A 20363-nucleotide genomic window follows, 5' to 3' on the forward strand; every position below is an offset into this window, starting at 1 on the left:
AAAAGAAATATAGTGATTGTGAGTGTGATTAATAGTGCAGACTAAGCATTTTCTTCTTATGTGATGCTATATGGACTAAAGAGTAAAACTTGAGTTGAATTCATGTAATAGGATTAGTTTTAAGTCTTTTTCATTTTTTTTACTTTGAATGTAGAGTTAGCTTAGTTGCTTTAGTAAATTGTTTTGTACGTAGGCTATTCATTAGAGTCATGTTAACTAGTTTGTGAAGAAATGGCTCCCCCATGAAATCTAACCATAGGAAAAACTTGAGGGTAGAAGAAAAGGTTAGGGGAGTCATCAATGTACATATGTATAGGAGTTGGAGTTGTCAAATTTTGGGAAGATATTTTTAAACTCAAGCCCTAGGCAAGCTAGGAAGGCTCGATTAGAGGTTTGAAAAGTGTTGAAACCAATGTTTAGGTGTAGGGAATGAATGGGAGGTACAAAAAAAGTACAATTCTAGGAAGGGAATGGTCATACCTTGACATATCCTGGAGATTGAGGTCTTACTAATCCATTTAGGTAAGTTTCCAAACAAGTTTGTGGTCTAGCCCTAGGAAATAGGCCTTTTAGTCCTATTTGACCTACATAATAGGAATCACCTTTATGGATAACTTAGGTTTTAAGATCTAAAAAATATTTTAGGGAATCCAAAAATGTGTTCGAATCTAGATTTTATTTTTCTATTTTTTTGGAGACTTTTTGCAAGAAAGAGGAATTAGTGGATTACTATGGCTAATTGGAACTAGCCCTAATTAAGCTTCTTGAGTCAAAAAATTGAAATTGTTAAGGAAGAGGTCTAAAGATATTTCCAAATGGCCAAAAATTTGTGAAAGTGAAGTGATCTCATGATATTGGATGATCCTACAAAGAAGGATGAAGTTAGAGAGCAAGTTGCACTTAGAACCCTCTAAGTGTGGGTGGAGAAGAGTACTAAAATTAGTGTTAGTCTTTTGAGGGTAAGAAAAAAGGATCAAACTCTTGAAGACTAGTTTAGATTGGTGTTAATTAATCATCTAAACCAATCAAGAACCTAGGTGTACTAGGTTCCAAGAAGGGATAACTAGGTCTCTTGAGGAGCAATGCAAGCAACCCTTGGAACACTCACACCGTATTGCTATTAGAGCCTATTTAGATTAGGCTTGTGGTTCATGTTTCAGCCTACATAATTAGTGGGAGTTAATATGCTAAGTGGAATAGTAGAAGACACAATTGTGGTAACTAACATTGAGTTAGCCAAGAAAGTTGAAGAATAAGAAGAAGATAACAAGCCACTAAGGGAAAGAATAGCTCAAATAGAGCAACCCTTGGGTGAAGTCCAAGACAAAGATGATAGGGTCAAAGAGAAAATTGACCTAAAGAAGGAAAGAGAAGCAAGAGAGAAGGAACTAGAGTTGGAAGAAGAAGCACCAACTCCTAACCCTGTTCTTCCTAAAGAACCATTGTCAAAGGCATCAAAAGCATTGAGTGGAAAAGCTCTAGAAGGATTACCACTATTTAGTTAACAAATGGATCTAGATTCAATTGTGGACTGGATTGACATCATTGAGAACCATTTTGAATGTGATAGTATCTTTGAAGCACAAAAAGTTGTGGTGGCCACATCTATATTAAGAGGTTCATCTCTTACTTTGTGGAAGTTTGGTAAAACTAATAGAGAAAAAGATGGAAAAGGTCCTATTATTATATGGAAAGGTATGGTAAACAAAGTGAAGCAAACTATCTTTTTCATGACTATGAAATTCAGCTTCATAGGGGAAGACAAAATCTTAGACAAAAATATTTAGATGTCCAAATATAAATAAAGGAATTTCAAAAATTATGTTTGAGGTCTGAGGTAGTTGAAGAGGAAAGCATTAAGATTGCAAGGTACTTGAATGGCCTTAAATGGTCCATTCAAGATGAGATGACCCAAGTGAACTTCAAAACCATTATGCTATGTTATCAAATGGCCTTAAATATAGAAGAGAAAAGTAAGAGGATTAAGAAACCTCTAAAGGTAAGGCTAAGAGAAAGGAAAATAGAGGTCAAAGAGGTGGTTATGGTAGAAAAGTTTCAGATTCAAGGACTCAAGGTGAGGTAAAATTCAATGAACAACAAGAAGGAAGCTCAAGTAGAGGTGATAGAGGAATAAACTCTAATTATAGAGGAAGAAGTGGTGGACAAGGAGGAAGAGGAAACTACTATGCTATTCTGAAGTGTTACCAATTGTAATCAAATGGGGCACCCAACTTATAGATGTCCAAAGAAAAGTGGTTCATCACAAGGAGGTGAACAGAGGACAAATCTAGTTCAAGATGAGTCAAATACAAGAGATAGGCATGCTGAAGTACCACTAAATTTAGAATAAGGGGAGAACCTCATGATGAGGAGAACTTTGATCAAAGAGCTAGTAAAGGAGGAACTAAGCCACAGAAGATCTTTATTTAGGATAAAGTGAAAAATGATGGGAAAAGTGTGTAGAGTCATTATTGACTTAGGGTCTACTAACAATAGTGTGTAAGAGGAAATAGTCAACAAGCTAAAATTTATAAGGATACCCCACACCAATCCTTATAAGATCACATGGCTTAACAAAGGCCAATATTTGTTAGTAAATGAAGAAGCATGGGTGGATTTCTCAATTGGAAGGTATAAGGATAAAGTTTTATGTGATGTGTTACCTATGGATGCATGTCATTTTCTCCTAGGTAGACCATGGAAATTTGATTGCCAAGCTATCCATGATGGAGGAAAGAACTCCTAAACCTTTAAGAAGTAAAATATGAATTTTAAAATATAATCATTGATGGAAGATGCTAAAGCAAAGGAAACTAGTCCAAATGTTCTCATAGTGAGTTAAAAGTAGTTCCTACAAACCATGGAAGAAAGTGAAGGTGTAGGTTTTGCATTAGTGTGGAGATCAAAGGAGGGAAATGAAGATAAGGAGACTAAGAGGGCATAATCATCTTCAAGGGATGGTACAAGCTTACCAAGGTATTGTAAGTGATGGACAACCATCAATCTTGTAAGGAAACTCAGGTGCAGAAACAACTTCCTACACTAATCTCATAAGGAAAGGATGATGCAAATCCTATTAAAATCTTCTACACTTACATATTCAATATGATGTAAACAACAATATTGTAGCCAACCATGCATACATAAAATAGACAAAGAAAGGAACACATAACAAAAGGATTTTTCGGTGGGAAAAACCTTTCGGTAAAACAACCCCACCCCTTCAGAACGTGCACAATGTATTATCTTCAACAAAAGGTTACAATACACTTGCAGTGCAAGCTCAACATCGACAACAGAAAACTTTACTAGCTACTTGCAGTACCAATAATACACATTTTTTGCATTGCTTCTCTTTGCAACCCTAAAAATGCTTATAACATGTGCTTCACTTTTAGGGCTACTCCCAAAAGTAAACCGTATTAGGGTTTTTCCATTCTCTGAGAAAATAGGAACCCCACTATTGGGGTAGAGTGTACAGTACTCAAATATCTTAGTTGCCACATGTCTTCACCTATTATTAAATCTTCCTAACATATCCCTTATGTGTCATAGGAATCCATCATAACCGTTTTAGTCATGATCTCCTTACACACAATTCAAGATGTCGACACATCAACATTATTTGCAAGAAATACAATTTACAAAACAAATAATAAGAATAGGAATTATACAAGGTTGAGACACCTTATTCCTAACATTTTACCACTTGTCAAACACCTGGTAAGAGCAATAGGAACATAACAAGAACTAACTGCTATAGGCCGAAAGGCCCATAGACTCTGAACACCATCTGAACTTCTCAGTGCCCACTAGTTTCGTTAATGCATCGGCAACATTCTTCACAGTATCTACCTTTTCCAAATTTACCTTTCCATCTTCCACCATATCTCTCACAAAGTGATACTGCACATCAATGTGCTTCATTCTGGCATGGAAAGTTGGATTCTTTGCAAGGTAAACAACACTCTGACTGTCACACCAAATAGTAATCTGTTCTACATCAACACCAATGTCAGAACACAATCTCTTAAGCCAAATGGCTTCCTTACAAGCATGAGTAGCAGCCATGTACTCAGCTTCTGTAGTGGAAAACGCTACCACAGGTTGTCGCTTGCTCATCCAACTAAAGGAACCACCAAACATAGTGAACACGTAAGCACTGGTGGATCTCCTGCGGTCAATATCACCTGCCCAATCTGAATCCACAAACCCATGAATACAAACTAAATGCGGAGATCCAAAAGAGTTACCATGATAACATATGGAGTAATCTGATGTACCCCTCAAATATCTGAATACTCTCTTAACTACATCCCAATGTATCCATCCAGGATTAGCCATAAATTGACTTAGGAGTCCCACTACTTGGGAAATGTCTAGTCTAGTACAAACCATAGCATACATAAGATTGCCAATTGCACTAGCATAAAGTACTCTACTCATGTCTTCCACCTCATTAGGAGATTTTGGACAATCATCTATAGATAACTTTGTTCCCACAGGAATAGGAACACATAGTGGTCTACAATCTACCATGCTGAACTTGTCCAACACAAACTTCACATACTTACTCTAACTCAACCAAAGTTTTCTGTTAGACCTGTCTCTACTGATTTCCATACCGAAGATGTACCTAGCTGCCCCAAGATCTTTTATCTCAAACTGTGCTGACAACTAAGATTTAAAATCATAAATCATACCTTTACCCTTCCCAAACAACATATCATCAACATATAATGCAACAATAAGAAGGCGACCATTTTCAATTCTAAAATAAACACAATGATCTAATTTTGATCTTACAAATCCAATTGACAACACAAACGCATCAAAATTAAGGTACCACAGCTTAGGAGATTGCTTCAAACCATATAGAGATTTCTTTAATCTACAAACTAAGGATTCTTTACCTTTAACAATGTAGTTCTTAGGCTATGAAATATAAATCTCTTCCTCCAAATCACCATGAAGGAAAGCTATCTTCACATCCATCTATTCTATCTCTAAATCATATGATGCAGCAAGAGATAACAAAAATCTAATGGATGTCAACTTTGCAACAGGAGAGAATATTTCACCATAATATATTCCCTCTACCTATGAATACCCCTTTGCAACCAATATAGCTTTGTACCTTTCAACACTGCCATCTGCACAGAATTTCTTCTTGAACACCCATTTACAGCTAACAGATTTTCTCCCTTTAGGCAAAGGTACAAGGTCTCATTTTTTTTTTTCTCTAATTCAGCCATCTCATCATCCATATCCTCAATCCAGGAACTTGCATCTTCCATGCCCAAAGCCTCTTTCACAGATCTAGGCTCATCAGTGTTAGTAATCAAAGCAAAAGCACAACTGGAATCTAACATAGAATAACCAAACCTTTCTAGTTGTTTTCTTTCTCTCATGGATCTCATCAAGGGCTGAGGTTGAGGTTGTTCTTCCTCTTCTTCTGAAATATCAGAGCTGCTAGAGCTCTCCTCATCATTAGACCCAACATGGTCTCTCTATTCAGTCTTCTCAGGGGTAGGAGGCAACTGAACAACATCTTTTAACTTTTCTTTTTCATCTAGTTGTAGCACAATAGAAGATGTTAGCTCTCTAAAAATAACATTTCTACTATACAACACCTTACTAGTCATAGGATCCCAAAGCTTGTATCCTTTCACACCAGCATTGTACCCAATGAAAATACATTTAACAGATTTGTTTTCCAACTTAGATCTTTTCTCCTTTGGAACATGTGCATAAGCTTCACAACCAAAAACATGAAGATGTATAATTGAAGGCTTCTTACCAAACCACACCTCCATGGGTGTCTTACCAACAAGGGCTGATGTAGGAGATCTGTTAACCAGATAGCAAGCAGTGGCCACAGCTTCGGCCCAAAACCTTTGTTCTAAACTAGCTCCACTAAGCATACTCCTAGCCTTCTCCATCAGTGTCCTATTCATTCTCTCTGCACCTCCATTTTGCTTCAGGGTATAAGGAGTTGTCTTATGCCTCTCGATACCTTGTTCTTTATAGAACTTTTCAAACTCTACTAAGCAAAACTCACCACCATTTTCAGTTCTCACACACTTAATCTTCTTACTAGTCTAATTCTCTACAAGGGCTTTAAATTCCTTGAATCGACTAAAGACTTGTGTCTTACTTTTAAGGAAATAAATCCATGTCCTTCTACTGTAATCATCTATGAAAGATACAAAAAATATAGACTTGAAGATTGAAGGAACTTTTATAGGACCAAATACATCAGAATGAATAAGATCCAAAACATCAGAAGATTTGTGAGAACTAGAGTAAAACTGAACACAATTTTGTTTACCGTAGACACAGTGTTCACAGAAGTCAAACTCGAGATTGCAATCATTTAACCCCTCAACGAGATTTTTATTTTTCAGGGTTCTCAGACCCTTCTCACCAATGTGACCAAATCTCAAATGCCACAACATTTTCTTTTTTGCAGGAAGCTTTCCTTTGAAAGTGTTTGCACCCTTAGGTACACTAGTTGCACTACCATCAGAACTACTAACCACAGTCTTCTTTACTACTTGTTCAGATGGTGGGGATGAAATGATAGCTACTCTCTTCTTTGAAACAGAAGAACTATTACAGTGAGAAATGTATGCATCAAGCTGAAACAAAGTACCTCTCCTAGTACCCTTAGCAAGCACCATAGCTCCTCTCATCATCTTACATCCATCTTTAGAAAAAACAACTTGCACACCTACATCATTCAGCATACTTATAGATAATAGGTTTCATGCCAAACCTGGAATGTGCATAACTCCATTGATTCCCTTTACTCGTCCATCATGAAATTTGATAGTGACCCTTCCGCGTCCAACTATCTTTAGTTGAGAATCATCACCCAAGTACACCTTTCCACCATCGAACTCTTCATATTTTGAGAACCAGTTTCGATGAGAGGTCATGTGAAAAGATGCACCTGAGTCAACCAACCACACATCATTAGATGCATGGGCTGCCAAAGCTACGATGAATGCATCACCATCTCCTTGAGATTTTTCAGAACCAGAATTTGAGGCTTTCTTCTTCTTCTTAGGCTCTTTACAGTCTTTACGAAAGTGCCCTATCTTATTACAGTTCCAACATTTTGCCTTGGACTTATTGGAAGTATTTGACTTCCCACAGGATTTGGATCTACCCTTATTGTCAGACTTATTTTCATTTTTCTTTCCTCTTTCCGTGGATCTCCCACGAATAGCAAGGGCTTCTTTTTCTGAAACAGAAGCTTTTCTTCGCACCTCCTCTGATAATAGTGAAGACACCACATCATCCATTTTGAAGGTGACTAATGTGCTTCTGAGAGCCATCACAAGATGGTCCCATGAATTTGGTAAAGAACACAATAGTGTCTAGCAACGATCCTCCTCCTCTAACTTGACACTAGCTAATGTCAACTGTGCAACTAGCAAATTAAATGCATTTAAATGATATAAGGATCCACCTTCCTCCATTCATAGAGAATACAAATTCTTCCTCAGGAACAACTTGTTCACCAAAGATTTGGCCTGATACATGGCCCCAAGTCTCTCCCACAAACTATATGCGGGTTTCTCATCTAGAACATTCAGAAGGACTGCATCAATTAAACAGAGTCTTATGAGACCCTTAGCTTTACGGTCTTTGATATCCCAATCTACTTGAGCTATAGTTGTTGGTCTTGTAGCACTTGTAGTCGCTTCCCATAGGTCACGATCTTCCAACATATCTTCCATCTTGATTTTCCACAACTCAAAATTAGTGCCATTAAATTTCTCCACCTTCATTCTTCCATATGATGAACTTGCCATATCAATCTGCAAATAAGATTTGGGATGCTCTGCACAAGACTCCCACTCAACTTGAGATTAGCTCAAAAAACCCTACCCAACAACTAGGATCAAAAGTTGGTCAAGCTCTGATACCACTTGTAAGGAAACTCAGGTATAGAAACAACTTCCTACACTAATTTCATAAGGAAAGTATGATGCAAATTCTATTAAAATCTTCTACACTTACAAATTCAATATCATGTAAACAACAATATTGCAGCCAACCATGCATACAAAAAATAGATAGGTAAAACAACCCCACCCCTTCATAACCTGCATAGTTTATTATCTTTAACAAAAGGTTACAATACACTTGCAGCGCAAGCTCAAGATTGACAACAGAAGACTTCAGTAGCTACTTGCAGTATCAATAATACACCTTTTTCACATTGCTTCTCTTTGCAACCCTAAAAATTCTTATAACATGCACTTCACTTTTAGGGCTACTCCCAAAGGTAAACCATATTAGGGTTTTACCATTCTCTGAGAAAATATCTTAGTTGCCACATGTCTTCACCTATCATTTAATCTTCCTAACATAGCTCTTACGTGTCATAGGAATCTGTCATAACCATTTTAGTCATGATCTCCTTACACACAATTCAAGATGTCGACACATCAACATTATTTTCAAGAAATATAATTTACAAAACAAATGATAAGAATAGGAATTATACAAGGTTGAGACACCTTATTCCTAACAAATATTACCTCCTAAAAGAGATATAAGCCATAGGATAGACTTTATTCTAGGAGCTACCCTACCTAACAAAGTATCCTACAAGATGACCCCTCAACAAAATGAGGAAAAGAAAAAGACAAATACAAGAACTCCTAAACTAAGGACTAATTAGGAAAAGTATTAGTCCATGTGTCATACCTACTATACTTGCACCGAACAAAGGAGGAACTTGGAGGATTTGTATGGATTCAAGAGCCACTAAATAGGATAACCATTAGGTATAGGTTCCCTATTCCTAGGATTGAAGACCTAATGGACTGTCTAAGTGAAGCCAAGTACTATAGCAAGATAGACTTGAAGAGAGGTTATCACCAAATAAGGATACATTAAGGAGATGATTGGAAAACAACCTTCAAGACCAATCAAGGGTTCTATGAATGGCTTGTCATGCCATTTGGATTGTCTAATGCCCCCTCCATATTCATGAGACTCATGAATGAAGCTCTCAAGGACTACATAGGAAATTTTGTAGTAGTGTATCTAGATGATAACTAGTTTATAGCAAGACAAGGAGTGGGCACTTAGAACAACTTGACATGAATGATCATGCTAAAAAGAGCTTTGAGTTACTAAAGGAAAAGGAATCTACTCAACCTATTTAAGTGCTACCAAGATTTAAATTTCTTTTCACTATTGAGTGTGATGCTAGCAATGGAACAATTAGGGCTATTTTAAGATAAGAGGCAAAACTAGTAGCCTTTCATTCTGAAAAGTTGAGTAAAGCCAAGAGGAAATACTCATCCTATGACCTAGAAATGTATGTATTGGTCCAAGCTCTAAGAAAGTGGAGGCATTATTTTCTTCCCAAGGAATTCATAGTGTATTCAAACAATTAAGCACTAAGTTTCTTTAATTCAAAAGAGAAGTCACAAGCACATGAAGTGAGTTTAATACCTACAAGAATATACATTCAATATCAAGCACAAGAAGGGTGTTCTAAACAAGGTGGCATATGCATTGTCTAGAAGGGAATTCACACTCCAAGAAATTTAGTTGAAAAGCATGGGGATAGATAATTTCAAGGATATGTATGCAGATGATGAGGACTTTGCTGACATATATAAGGTATGTACTAAATAAAAAAATCATTTTCATAGTAGGTATGTTGAATATACTTTACAAAGTGATGTTTGTTTCAAAGGGAATTAGATGTGTGTTCCTAAAGGCTCTATTAGAGAGAATTTGATACAAGAAAATAATAATGGAGCTTTGAGTGGTCATTTTGTGATTACTAAAATCTAAGATCTTGTTTCAAGGTTTTACTATTGGCCTAGAATGAATCTTGATGTTAGGAGGTCTGTGGAAAGTTGTGTCATATGTCAAAAGGCTAAGGACACTTCTCTAGGTGTTTTTGGGAGTTGAACTACTATGAATATGTGCTTCCGATGCATAGAACAATCTAAAATAGTGACTGAAAGTTAACTATTGATGCACTACTTCTTATTCAAAATTATTGGTGCACCTCTGAAAAAAGTGCACCTTTAAAAGTGCTCCTTAGAAAAGTTCACCTTCAAAAACTGCACCTTCAAAAAGTGCTCCTTGGAAAAGTGCACCTTGGTGATAGGACCCAAAAATCCAAAAATTCTTCTAAGTATCAAAACTTGATTTCCAACATCTAGGTTTTCTTCCCTTTTATACCAAAATGATATTCGGATGCTTTCTTTTGAATTTCTCTATTATCCCCATTACTTCCTTAGCCTCTAGTAAATTTGATGAACCATACTTATTTCAAATTACTTGTCAATAGTTTCTCACTTCTATACTCATATCCACAAAATCCTCAAGCTAAGAATCAATTTCTAATAATGCTTCTCTATTTTTCAAGCTTGTCTAATATAATCTTCTGATGAAGTTGTCTCAAATGTATCCTTGAATTGTTGAACTACTATTTTTACTAAGGATATTTTAGTCTTTGATTCACCTTCAAAAATCTCTAGGCTAGCGATGTTTTATTATTTATCAACTTCCAAAAATTTCTCTCGAGTCTTATTGTTTATTTGTTGAATATCCTTGTGTAGTCCTTCCATGACTTTATTCCCAAAAGATATCTTCTCTATCCAGCCATCTAAATTATCTAGTTCCTTCACCAAGCATATTTACACAAGCTTCCAGTACCTTTTCCCTTTAATAGATTTGAGTGCTTTCAATTCATTGGCCTAGGTACATACCTCATCCATCATCCCAAAATTATGGTTAATAACAACAACCAATTTGTAAGCATTTTTTTAGATGTTGTGTAAAAGGTTCAAATTAACTTTTATTATTTGCACTCCCCTTTCCTCCAAATTGTGATGCCATTTCTAAAAAGTGTCCAAAAAGGAATCCATTTGTGGCCCTGTCTCCCTACTTTCCAATGCATTTTACAAAGTCTATTGGCTCCACTACCTCATTTAGGTAATCAAGAGCTTTAAAATATCCACCATAGGCTTACCCATTATTACCTCCTTCATCTAATAGTCCTTTAGAGTCAACTCTTCAATGTATGGATGGGGAGGTGGAATGAAAATGTGTGCCAAGAGGTCTTGATCTTGATTATTCATTATGAAGGAAAGTGTTCTAACATCACCCTTAAGTGGTTCAAGTTTCTAGGTTGCCTTTATTAATTCAAAAATTTCCTCTTGTTCAGTTAATTCCATCTATCTCTTTTGTCTGAACATAGCCTCCTTCTTCAACCGTGATGGTTTCATGCCCATTGATGACATATATTGTACTAAAGAGGTTGGTTCTGATATAGTTTCCTTTCCCTTATTGCTCTTCTCCAGAGTCTTCTTATGTTAAGGAAGAACTCTACAAACAAGTTTCTATATCATGTTGGTTTTGAGACCTCTCCTCTGTATGCAAAGGATCTTATTGCCTTTCTTCTGCTATCTATCCTTCCTTGGATACTTCATCGACATGCAACATATTCTCCTTCTTCTAGATTTTGACATTCAAATTCAATCATCAGAGGAGGTGGAGCCACTCATCCTTGATCTAATAATTTGGGCATACCCTGTGCTAGTGGAGGAGGGATTCCAAGAGGTCCTTGTGGTAGTGGAGGTAGTTGACTCCAATCTTACCTCAATGGCTTCTTCCTAAAGGTGTCCCATATTTTTTGTCCTACCATCTCAATGCCTACAGACGTAAAATCAAACTTTGAGAGGTCAAAATTTTCTTCCCCCTTGCCCTCCATTTCTACAATCTATTTTTGTTTCTCATCTTCAAAGGTCTAAACCTAGATGGGCTCCCTATGGATAGATGGAGGTATCTAAGTTGAACTTCTTCTCCTCTCTTCTTCAACAATAGTAGTTGAGTGAGTTCTCTTACTCAAAGGTACAAATTTAATTTTTTCCCTTCCTCCTCATCTTCCACCTCATGGATGGTTTTTGGCATTAGTGATAAGGGGTTACTCTTCTTCTTTAGTCTCCTCTTCACACCTACAACCATCATCTCTATTCAGGCTCTTTTGGGAACTAATGGGGAGTCTTCTTTTTCTAAGGCTTGAGGTGGTAGAATTTTTTTTTGTGCCTATTGCACCTTTTCTTTCTCTTGTTGAGCTTGTTCTTCTTGAATACCTAGTTTTTCTTGTGCCACTTCCTCTCTCTCTATCCTTCTAGGGGTTGCCTTTATCTTCTTACCCTTACCCTTTTGTGTTTCAAAACAATCAACCTCCCTCTCATGCTAGTGTACCATCTTTGGCTTCACTAGTGATTTGGTAGGGTAAGTTATTATGGTGACCTTTGTTCCTTTTCCTTTCTTTGGTTAGGTTGTAGCCCAAAGAGTTAGGGCTTGAGGAATTGTATCCATCCAAAAAGGTTTCCTAATCCATTCACTTGTCAATTGAGCCACATGTTGACCCTGATGATTAATATCATCATTCCCCTCACACCCAATTTCTACATTTGTAATTGGTCTTTCATAGATCTTTTCCTTGTTGCACAAGGGATCTATTATCTTATTGACATCCTTGTCCCATGCTTTGAGGGGTGTTTGCATGTTTAGCAGCTTTTTTGCTACCTGTAGGTTCATTTTACAATAGTCCCTAATGCAAATATCATAGTCATCTATTGCATTCAGCCAATGTACTTTTAAGGCCTCTTCATTTACAAATTTCTTCCCCACCTAATGTTGTACCATCTCGATGTTGTCAAAACATGGATGAGGTTCTTGATACTCCTCAAGAGGATATTGATCCCATTTTGAATCAAATGTAGCAATATCTTGCTTTTGCTTCACCTCAAAGGCTTTGATGGTGATCAACCACACCCATGTCTTCTTGTGTTTTTTCATACCTGTCATATGTAGAGGTAAGTTGTCAGGCTATTTCAAGTAATATCAACCTTTCAGATGGATATCACGGGAGCTTCTTTGGGCACAAGAGAGTACCAACTACCTAGAGATATGTGAAGGTCTTAAACTAGATTTAGTAAGCACCAACCTCTGTTATCCATGTTACAACTTCTACTCACATCATCTTTGCATATTCCCTATCAATGAACTTGATATTGATAAATATGAAACCATCATTAACCACCCTATATTCCACACTTTGTAGTGGAATCTTCTTTTTTACCAGCTATGGATATACTACATAAGGCCAAGTATTTGCATCCTATATGCTTCCCTTTCTATACAATCTCGAATAACCCATAGTCCTCGCTGCCAAGAGATACACCATGTATGAGATCATATAAAAATGGGGGTCATTCTTCATTAAGATCAATTACTCATGCAAATTTTCATTGAGAATTATGGCCCAATCAATAGGCATCTTTCCCATCCTAATGGTTTCTATAAAGTGTACCTTCCATGTTTCCAAGTGACTTGATGTGGCAAGGTCCATAGCTCTACTCAAGAGAACTATTGAGTATCCAATATCATCAATCATATATCCACGTGTCATATCAACTTTCCCCACTCTTTAGTCTAAGGGTGTCTTGTAAATTAGGTACTTTGATTGTACCAAATCCTTGGCCTCTATTTCATCTTCCCTATACCACTTGTCTACACGCTTATAGGAGATTTGAAGGTATTGATCTATTTGTGGAAGGTGGAAGACCTTCTCAATGTTTTATGACATGAGATCTATGACTATCTCTGCTATTACACTCTTGATGACCTTCTTCTTAGGAACATGGTGATGTGCTAAGGTCATGATTAATTCAAATGATTGAACTGATGTTCGGTGAGAAGCCATGTCCATCAACTCATTTCAGATTAGAGATGAAACCATACCTAACTTCTCCTTATGGTTGTTGCACAACATGAAAAATATGTTCCAATAAGTGTGCCCAAATTTAGTGTCTCAGATATCCATGTATTTATTTTGGAATTGTGATTTCTTTGATGCTCCTTGATACTTGAAAGCCACCAAATTTGGTACCATCTTTTCTTCCATGGAGGATAAGGATGCCACCATTGTATCTGCAAAAAGGAAGGAATATCAATATCTTGATGTTATAAAAACCATGATGACACTTAGATGGGACCCAGATTGACAACTAACTAACCCAAAATAGGATAAAATATACCAAAAATCCCATTAAGTTCCTGGAATACACAATTGCATAGGTGCACAAGGTGCACAAGTGTTCTTGTAAATTTGCAATTTTAAAACAATGTGCACAATTGTGCACATTGTGCACCTATGCACATGCAAATGTGTTTGTCTATGTCTTTAAAGGGTTTTGTTAGTTTTTAGGTATACACATGCACACCTATTGAGGATGTGTTACATGTGCACCTATTAAGGGTATGCACATGTGTATGTGCATACCTCTATAGGTGGTGTTTATACCTTACAAAAGGTAAAAGGTTTGGTGATGTGAAAGTTTGGAGATGTGGATGTGCAGGGCATAAGAGGGTGCAGAGGTGCATTGACGAGCAAGAGAAGAGAATAAAAGTGAGGAGAGAGAGATAGAGAGCATGGGGGGATATTTATAGACCTAGGGTTCTAATGTACACCTCCAAGGTTGCACACTTGTGGACGTGCGCACATTTGAGGGTGCACACATGAGAAAGTGTGCATGTGCACATCCTTTAAAGGAGGTGAGTGTGTAGGTGCACACTAAGAACATGTGTGAAAGTGCACACTTAAACACTTAAAAAACCCCAAAATTGGATTTTACCCCTTTTCACATGCATGATACTACCTGATTGCGAACCTAGAGGAGGGTCCTAGATGGCTAAGACACCTAACTGGGTGATCTAAGATTATTTTGAAATTAGGGGTTCCCCATTTTGTGACTCAAAATGAGGTGTGCATAACACACTTCAACTACTTATATTTTATTCATCTTGGTCACTCTCCCTTGCTTCCCTCACCTTGTCATTATAATTATCTATCCCTCTAACTCTTATCAATCTCTTCCTCTCTATCTTACTCTATATTTGTATATCTCTCTATTTTGCAAATTCACACTATCTACCTCCCTATCATTTCCTTTATTTCTATCTCTATCTTGTCTTACCCCTCTCTTTACCATTCAACTCTCACTATCTATATTATATTTTCTCAATTTCTCTTTGATCTTATATATGTATCTATCTTCTACTATCTATCACCTCAAATATCTTTATTCTATATCTTCATCTCCCCACTCTCCTCTTTCTATTCCTATCCCTCCCACTTCTAGTTTCTATATCTTTCCCTTCAAACATTCTTTCACTATTTTTCCCTCCCTATGTATTATCATTTCCAAAATTTCACCTCTTTATCTCTCTTCTTTCTTCATTTAATTCTCTAACCATATTAAAGGTTGACTTATTTGAACTTAATTGACATGTACCCTAACTTAAACTATTATTAAAACTACAAAAACCATAATTTTAATTAATCATTACTCATAAATCTTATTACTTAATCTTATTCAAAATAAAATTAAAATATATGAATAAATATTTTGTAGGGTTTTACTACAAGGGGAATATGAAAAAATTTGAAATGGTGGAATAGGATTCTATTTTCATAGAATGATTGAGGAATTGAAATCTTTAGCTTTTCTATTTGACTTTGCATAGAGTATGAAAAACCTTTGTCAAACTCTAAACACTATTGTTATCTCTAAAAATCTGAAAATCAATATGACCCTATTTACTTACCAACAATTGTTGACCTTTTTGCAACCATGAAACTTTATAAGGACATGGATGCCTAATTATTGTAAGGCTTGACTTATCTAGCATCTCATTTCCATAGTGTTTTCTATCCTACCACTATCTATAATCTGGTGCAACTTTATTTAAGTAGAAGTATTTGATCTAAAGATTTCTTTAACTTAGAAATCTACAACACAAGGAATTGATGTTATTCATTACACACAAAATGGAAAGCATTGATTTTCTTTACTCCATATATTTGAGAAATTAAAGTTAGAGAGCAAAGTGAGAAAAAGAGATAACTTCAACAAACGATCATTAAGAATAATACTAGCTTGCAAAAAATAGTCCCATTAGAATATAAAATAAAATTAATCAATCATTAATGCTATATTTTACTATTGCTTTCTCTTCATTTTGGACATTTACAAAAACACACTACCAACAAATTTTCTATGTATATTTATCTCCAATGTCGTCTCTAAAATCTCTTGCATGTCTACATAATCTTTTTTGTCTTTATTCAATTATTTTTTTGAATCTATCCACTCCTTTATAACCCCATCTCATTCCACATCACATATCATAATCAAACAATAAAATATAAGATGTAAGAAGGCTTCTTCATGAGCACACTATGTACTAATATTAGAATAATTTTTATTGATCTATATTTTCTTTCATATATCCCTTTGTATCTATTTAATTATTTCTTTGACACTCTAACTCCCCCTCTCTAATTTTCTCTCTATATAACTCTCTCTCTCTCTCTCTCTCTCTCTCTCTCTCTCTCTCTCTCTCTCTCTCTCTCTCTCTCTCTCTCTCTCTCTCATACACATAGACACACATAAAAGAAAAATATCTCTACAATAAAGCTCTTAGAATTTTGGGTGAAAATGAAAAATCTTCAAAGTTTGTTTGAATTTTTTTTGTAAGTACTAAGAATAGTCGCTTCATTTTGTATTTTCAATTCAAAGTGAAAGTATTTCTATTATTTGTTTTCACTTCAAAGTTAAAGTGTTTTACAAAAATTAGGCGATACTTTAATACAGCATAGAAAAGTATTGCGTGACATTTCTAAAGAAGGAGGGTGACACTTTCAAGGACTGGGCGATACTTCTCCCAAAGGCATTGGACTCTTTTAGGGTGTCATACAACATTTCTCATAAGGATGTGCGATACTTTCTAGTATCACGTGATATTTCTCCAAAAGGTGTGCAATAGAATTAGGGGATGCATGACAAAGTTTCAATGGGCATGCGATACTTTTTTTGTGTCACACCATGGTGATAAAATGTCGCCCATAGAAATAAAAAAACACTTAAGGAAAACACAATAGGGAAAAAATAGAGAAAAACTCAGTTTAGAACCTCCACATCGGGGAGTACTGGATCCACATAGATTGAGGAGAAAACACTCGAGAGCATAATCAACAATATGCCAAGGAACAAGAAAGAGGAACATCTATCCATCTAAATTAAAGCAATAAGGAACGTACTAAAAGCAACATCACTGTGAATAGAAATGATAAAATACCTAACTAAGTACATGGTTCCTCCCAATAGTCAATGGCATCATAAGACCATCGTGGGCCCTAGCCATCCCCTGTGCATAACATCCCAAGCCATCGATTAGATCATTAGTACTATTGTAATAGGGATGTCACTACTAAAAAATGCTACAATATAAGCATAAGGAAATCTAACATGCTAGTAGTAAAGCATAAGATAATCCAATACAACAATTCACATCATCTAGTCATATGCTAAACATCATAATATGATAATGCATCAAATGAACTAACATCAGCTACAAATGATATCCAAGCATTCCAATGAAAGCATAAATCACAAGAAAGCATACTTTGGAACCTAAAGCATCAAGTGAAAACATCCAACAACGGTCGTACTAGGATAAGAGATCATCTCTATACACCGGTCCCTAGCAGTGCTAAAGGTAGCTATGCCTCTCAACCACATGGAACCCGTAGGTCCACACCCACTGTGCTAATGGAGATAATGATCCAACCAAAAATACACAAAAACAACATCCATGGCTAACACTCACACCAGATAGTATGATGGATGTAACCAAGAACTTAAGACAATGCAAGGAGTACAGGTCCTAGTCAAACATTCAATAGGCTACTAAGTAGGGTTTGACATCATGGAGAGTCATTTGGTATCGACAAGCCCAAGCTTAGATTTGTGAAGATTCAACTCCCTCAATGGAAGGCTCATACACTGTGTAGATTCAACTCCCTCAACAGAAGGCTCATACACTGAAGAACTATTTTATTATCTTTAGTTTTATTAACACTCACACATTTTATTTAGTCATCACTTACTTAAAACTTCCTCTGCCAACCCTATGGCATCATGACACTAGGCTGTGAGATAGAAGCACCCTCCATCTGCTACCCTACCCTACCCATGCTCATCCTACAACAAGTGCCCATGGGCATGCATACTCCCATCCCAACCCCAATGATCATAACTTCTTAAAGTACCATGGAAGATCGAGCCTCGCAAGTTACCTAACAATTGTATGCACACATACTTGTATGTAGTGCACCACCATCACAAAAATCAAAACACAAGGACAGGATGAGAACACAATGTAAAAGATAACACCCAACTAAAAGCAACATGGGAAGTATGGATTCTACATGAATCCCAAAGCTAATAAAACTATACATCATGAAATCACTCAACTAGCCTCAATCTAGGAGTATGGATTCTACACAAATCTCAATGATGCAACAAAACCAAACATCATGAACTCACTCAAATGGCCTCAATCTGAGAGTATGGATTCTACATGAATCCTAGTGTCTACGAAACAAAAACAAAGGTCCAAAAGAAACCATAAAACTAGGTATAAAATCACTCAACCAACCACAGTGTCAAGAGTATGGATGCGATATGCACCACAATGCAACATAAAAGTGCAATAATGGTCTAACTGATATCCAAATGGATCATCAAGGTCCACGACCCACATTATTCCAAGAAAACTTGAGAAAATAAGGTGACACGCAAAATGAGGTAAAAACTCAAAAATTTGGAAAACTTCAAAATCAAAACCCATTTGGCCTTTGGGCATAAAAACCCCAAAAATCTAAAAATAATCAAGTTCAGACACCATATGAAAAAATAGCCAGCATAACAGCGTAAAACACCAAAACCTCATCCCGAAAAATAGGGAAATGTTCATACCCACCCAACCGGGTAGAATTAGCCTACAAAAATGGAGGGGAACACTAATTTTTAGCCTCCAAAAAAATGGCTACCAAAAACAAAAGCAGAAACAATAAAACAGGAAAGCCCTACCTTACAGCCAAAAGGGAAAAATAGGAATCTGAACCATAAAATAAATAGCCTGTAGAAGTAGCTAAAAATTGTGGCAATCCAAGGTTTGCCCAAGCTGGATCCAACAAGATCAACCTCATGATGATCCTACGCCCGTAGCTCCCACAATGAATAAAACAGTAAATCCTCATCAAGAGGATTTTGGGTTTTACTCTCCAACTTTCTAGTTCAAAAGTGAGAAGTGAGGAATTAAATTTCTTTTTGGATATTCATTCACTTTTCAAGTGAATAATCGATTAGGGAAAATAACCAAACAACCTAGTTAAATCCTGAATCAACCCGAATAAAAATAGGCTATTCCTATAAATAGGAATTCATCTATGGAAAAGTTGCCAGAAATTAAAATAAATCAATTAAAAAGTTTGAAAACCCAAAAACACATAAATTGCCTTAACAACTTTCGTGATAATGCAAACCTCTAAATGCATAGACATGCTTACTGGTCTAATCACATAATGCAAATGAGTTCGGATTTAATAATCACCAAAAAGTTTAATAAAATAATTAAAATAAGGATACATTGACCATACAAGGACGACATTGGTAAAATATAAATGGTTGAATCACTAACTCCATGTGCCACTACCGGGGATATAGATCCTACACACTAAACAACATGATCAAGTGCAATTGCATATAATAACATAGCTGAAGGAATAAATGCATTAAATCAACTAATTTAACCATTTATTTAATTATATTAAAATAATATATTTACATCACTTATGTTCGCATAAAGCATAACAATGCAAGAATGGAGTAAATAACCATAGCATTAAATCCAACACATAACATAATCAGTGATATGTCCAAATGCCGAATAACCAGATATCATCATAAAACACACTGTCATCTCAAAAAGGCATCATCATGCAATATGATCAACTGAACAACATAGTAGTCTAAAATCTATGATATTGAAATCAAAGTATAACATTTGACCCTCAAGTTCTCTCAAATATAAAACATCACATAAGAAATAGATATCTCTCAGATCAAAATATAACAAGGTAAATGTTTGTAGCACATAACCAAATAATCCAACATGAACAATCCATTTCAATAATTTAAGCATTTAATAATGATTGTTAACACAACATGAAAAAGCACTTAAAATACCTAAGTGAACACAGTCATAAACATGACTAACCACTGCTATAGGAACCTAGTCCAGTGTAGCATGGTAACAGAACATAGTACAATCTTTGCACACATCTCAAAGTAATCATGGAACAACCTCATGATACCACATTGATCTTGGTAAGCACTGGCACAAACCTCAATGAACCATAAATCATAACAAAATCTCCTAAATCAGTCAAAGCATAA

The sequence above is a fragment of the Cupressus sempervirens genome, chromosome 6 (assembly GCF_028749045.1).
Source record: "Cupressus sempervirens isolate cs-2001-9-10 chromosome 6, ASM2874904v1, whole genome shotgun sequence".
Classification (NCBI taxonomy): Eukaryota; Viridiplantae; Streptophyta; class Pinopsida; order Cupressales; family Cupressaceae; genus Cupressus; species Cupressus sempervirens.